Consider the following 5,238-nt stretch of genomic DNA (forward strand, 5'->3'; position numbering starts at 1 on the left):
GTACTTATGTTCAGTGGGGGACATAGGATGGAATGTGCCTGTTCCATCTTCCTAGAACTGCAAACTTCTTTAGGTACTCTTAGCCCACAATTGATTGCTTAATTTTGGGGATTTCCATTATATGTTAGTAGTTCTTTGACATTTATAAATAGATTTGTACAATTATTAATAAACTTTTAGTGTGTGTTCTCAATATTTATTCTCATAGTAAATTTGTAAGTTTTTTGAATAAATGTAGGAACTGAGTTTAAGGGGTCTATACTCACTTTTTAATTCTTAGCAAAAAAAATGCATAGAAGTATGAATTTTTGTTTTGTTTTGTTTTCAATTCAAGATGAGTTCTTCATACTGCACTCTCCTTTTAGGTTACTTCAGTTAGTTCACTTTCAGATATCCATCTTGATGGTGCTAATCTAGTGTAATAATACTAATAAATAATGTGTTGGGGCCATAATAGAGATTTTATTGAATGCTAAGGAATCTGGACAGATAATTCATCTTTTCATTTCTCTTCTTCCTGTCATCTGACATAACCTACCTTGCAACCCTATAGTCAAAGATCTAATCATTTTTTTACTATGTGTGTGAAACTGTTCCCATCATTAACACCTGGATTTAGCTAGCATGATGACTACATTGTCAAGGTTATTGAAGGGCAAGTAGTATTCGAGTCTTTGTAAGTTCTGCTCAGCTGTAGGCTCTCAGGAATTTAACCATTACTATATTCTAAATGTTTTGCTAAAGATAGCAAATAAATAAAAATGTGGTAGAGCCTTATATTTAATGAGCTCTCAGTCCAACAAAAGAGACAAATCCTGTTATGGTTTCAGTAACCATCGTCAAATACAGATGCTTCTCAACTGATGATGGAGTTACACCTGGATAAATCCACTGTAAGTTGGAAGTATCTTGAGTTAAAAATGAATGTTATACACTCAACCTACCAAACATGATAACTTACCTGCATAGTACACGCCATGAATTGTTTACTCTCATGGGCCTGTTGTTGACTGATCGTTGTACCTTCCTGCCATTGCCCAGGGTTGTGAGCATGTCATAATACTCATCACTATCCAGGAAAAACAAAACAACAAAATTCAAAATTGTAAGTATGCACATCATTTTCACACCATGTAGAACTGAGCCTTCATAATTTAGAGACCATCTGTATTTATTGTGTGTTTACTAAGCATAATGTACTATATTAAACTCTTAATATGAATAAACATATGAAGTAGAGTAAAATTATTACATTCAACTGGATAAATGAAACAAAGACTCCGGAGAGGTTAACTAACTTATCCAAAGTCATAGCAGATGGAAAGTGTTGAAGACAGGGTTTGAACCCAAGCAGTCTGACCCTAGAGCCAAGATGGTTAAATAGAAAGGGATTAGAATCCAAGTTACCTAGTGGCATTTGCCACTACTACTTCTTTAAAGTTAAACTTCATTCTCTTTTTGATCAAATACATTCATCCTTCTTGATACTTAACTGAAAAGTCTCTAGGAGTTCTTTAAAGAAGCCTTACCATGTCCAAAACAGTCTCCCTCCCAGTACATCCAAGCTGTTTCTTTCCCTGTTTGCACCAGCTCAGTTACTGGCAACTCCTTTCTTCCAGTTGCTCAGATCAAAAATGTTGGTGTGATCTTGGTCTGCTCTCTCATATCTTAACTTCTAGTGTGTCAGCCTATCATGTTGTGTATACATTTAAATTATATCCAGGATTTGACAAGTTCTCACCATGCATAGTAATTACCTGATTTAGGCTACTATGATTTGTCTCATGGATTAACTGTTGTTACCCTCATCCTTCCACACTGTATTCTCAGTAAAACACCCAGAGAGGGCTGTTTAAGAGCAAATCAGGTCAGTCCTCTGTTCAAAACCCTGAGTTGGCTTCTGATTTCAATCAGAGAAAAAGCCACATTCCTCTTAACCTACAAGGCCATAGGAGATGTAACCCCCTTTTACTTCTCTGTCTTACTCTCTCTCTCTTCTTGCTTACATCAGCCATACTGGACTCCTACCTGGCTGGCCCTTGGACACATCAGGCACACTCCCATCTCAGCACCTTGGCACTTGCTGTTGCCTACCTAAACTATTTCCCATGCAACATCCAGAAAGGAAGCTTAGTTTCATTACTTTTTTGGTTATTTTCCTAAAAGCACTTTCTCAGCAAGTTTTGCCTTGGCCACTCAACTTCTTCCCCAATCCTAGACAGCTCTATTTTTTTTCCCCTTAATGATTACTATTATCTAAGTCAATATCTACTTTGTTTACTTATTTTGTTATGTTCTCCTCATAGGATACAAAATACACACAGGTAATGATTTCTCTTCTTAAAGCACTAGGAAATGACCATCCCAAACAAATTTTACATATACTTTAAGATAAGTTCAACCCTACCCTCACCCACAAATCTTTTATAATTTAGGTATGCAATGCTATTCTTAAAGTACTCAAAAATTGAAAAAAAAAATCTTAGATAAACTGATAATCAAGTGCAAACATTGTATAAAGCCTTTTTTGTTTGTTTGTTTTTGGTACTTGGAATTAAACCAAGGGTGCTTTAACACTGAATTAGACCCCCAATCCTTTTTACTTTATATTCTTGCTAAGCTGGTAAGGCTGGCCTCAAACTTGCAATTCTCATGCCTTAGTCTCCTAAGTTACAGAGATTATAGACATGATCCAACATGACTGGTAGACATGTATAAAATATTTTAAATTATTTTTTCTTATGGAAAAATAATTGCCCTTGTAGGGTTAATTAGGTGCAGAATCCTGTTTACCACTTTTGTTAGATCAGCCCATTTTCCAAATAGCCACCTTGACTTAGCCTAGACCAAAAGTAATAATTGAATCAAACTTTTTAAATCAAAGTGATCCAAATAGTAGAGAAAATACAGGACATAAATAATGTATCATTAATAAGGCATATATTCTGATTCTAATTTAATTTTATTCTTAGGATGTATTTTGAGATTCTTCTTTTTTTAGTGGTTTGATTGAGTCTAGTACAATAGTAAATACACTTTCTGTATTAATCAGAACACATTTAGATTTAAGTGACAGAAACACAATTCAAACTAGCTTAAAGAAAAAATATGAGGATAGAGGGACCTATTAGCCCTAGAAATTTGGAAACTGAAACATAGCTAGCACATTTATAGGCTTCAAATGATGAAATTGGACCACCACACACACACACACACACACACACACACACACACACACTTTTCTCTCTCTCCTTTACTGCTCTGCTTTTTGCTGGATTGATGATCTTAGGTAAGTTCTGGTCATACAGTGATAGAACTGCTCCCAACTCCAGGGATACATCTCACAATTTCCCAAATCTGATGAAAGAGAACCTCTTTTCCATATAATATCTCTAAAAGTCTCAGACTGATTGTTATTGACTTATCCTAGAGATGACTGACTTATTCATAAATGATAAAGACAGCAACTATTTATCACTATTTTTTTTCACTTTTCTGCATACTTTATTTGTTACAAACATACAATTTTTAAATATAGACTGTAAAACTCCATTTGCAAAAGTCTGCTGTTGTAAGGAGTGCACACCAGCAGGAAAGATTCTTAAACTTTTTTCTCTATGAGTTTTTTTCTGTCAGTTTTGCTAGTTAGTGGTAAATACGGGACCCGCCATTTTACAGACCTGTCTGAAGCTTCTGGCTGTATTCACATTGCTCTTTTGAAGCAGCCCTGCTCGTCTCAAAAATTGATCAGAATCTGAGCTTCAACCTATAGGCAGTGAGATCAACAGCCCGTCTGGACTCTGCTTTTGAACGGTTTTCAGGAAGTGTGATTTCTGAATGGGTACTGCACTTCACGGATTTGTTTGAATTGCCCATGCAGCTCTATGTTTGTTAAAGTGCATTCTTCTTTTAAAAAATAAGCAAGAGGAATAATCTTTACTCTTTAACCAAGGTACTTAAAAAAATGAACTTTTTGGTCTCTCAGCAGATATTCCCAAATTGATCCTATCACTACAAATTTTAGTGTTCTATTTACAAACATTTAGGGTTACAGGTGGAGGGGACCTTATAAAATTAAAGGTGCAGCTTCACTTGAAGCAGAAATCAGCTCTACAAATTTATACATAGGCATACACATTTGGTTTACAATGCATAATAAGCATGTTGGTATTTACAGAGACTGAAGACATCCTCCCCCCTCCCCCCAAAAAACCCCTTTAAAAGTAATTTCCAACCTAAACTCTTAATTGTACATCTAGATCAGGAAGCTGTCTCCTGCTATCAAGATTTGGTTTTAAATCATTCAAATTATTTCTGTAGATTCTCTACTGGCAGGACACCAGTCCCAGCTTTGGAGTGAAGAGCCTAGTCTAAGGAAGTCACTGGTAGACATGATTGGCAGTGAAGATTTCTATTAAACAGAAAGTGTGTTATCTGGAACTATATCAGAAGACAGGGGATTTTTATAAAGTGATTTTGGAAACACATTTGCATGAAGATTCAAAAGGAAGAATAAATGCCAACTAATAAAATTATTCTAGACTTTCAGAAAAAAGTTCAAATACACTGTTGATAATAGTTACTATTCATATAAGTCATTGAAAAATAACTCAAATAAACTTGCCTGCTACCAAAATGTGCAAAACCATGGACTCTCTATAATGTATATTGATACTGATTTAAAGTCACTTTCTAGATTTTTGCTGTTATATATTGGCTTTTAGAAATTCTGAGAACTTTTGTACACAGGGGAGATGTGGGCTGGGAGAAAAGGGCTTATGCCTAATATCAGTTTAAAATGAAATTCCAAAATTCCTACAACACAAACACATTTAAGCGACATGATTATGTTCTTTAATTTTCTTGAGGTTCTTCCTACATTTTTGCTTGTTAAAAAGAAATTTTAAAGGGGGAAGAAATAAACCACTTGCTATTTTATTTCCAAATATTAAGATTTTACTAACCAGCCTGATCTTGCAACACAGTGTACAAAACATTTTGCCTTTAAGAAATATGATATGGTCTAACTAATTTTTCTTGAAAGACTCAGCCATTAAAGTTATTGAAGGTAGGAAAAAAAAGGTTAAACTCATGCCTCTGTAATATGCTAGCGGACACCAAACAGGTCTTACTTTCTCTCTAGTATACTGGACACACATTTCATCGCACACACAAAAAAAGGTATGATCAGTCACCTTTCATCCAAGTTACTGGGTATTAGATACAACACAGGGAAAT

This window comes from Callospermophilus lateralis, unplaced genomic scaffold (assembly GCF_048772815.1).
Source record: "Callospermophilus lateralis isolate mCalLat2 unplaced genomic scaffold, mCalLat2.hap1 Scaffold_122, whole genome shotgun sequence".
Taxonomy (NCBI): Eukaryota; Metazoa; Chordata; class Mammalia; order Rodentia; family Sciuridae; genus Callospermophilus; species Callospermophilus lateralis.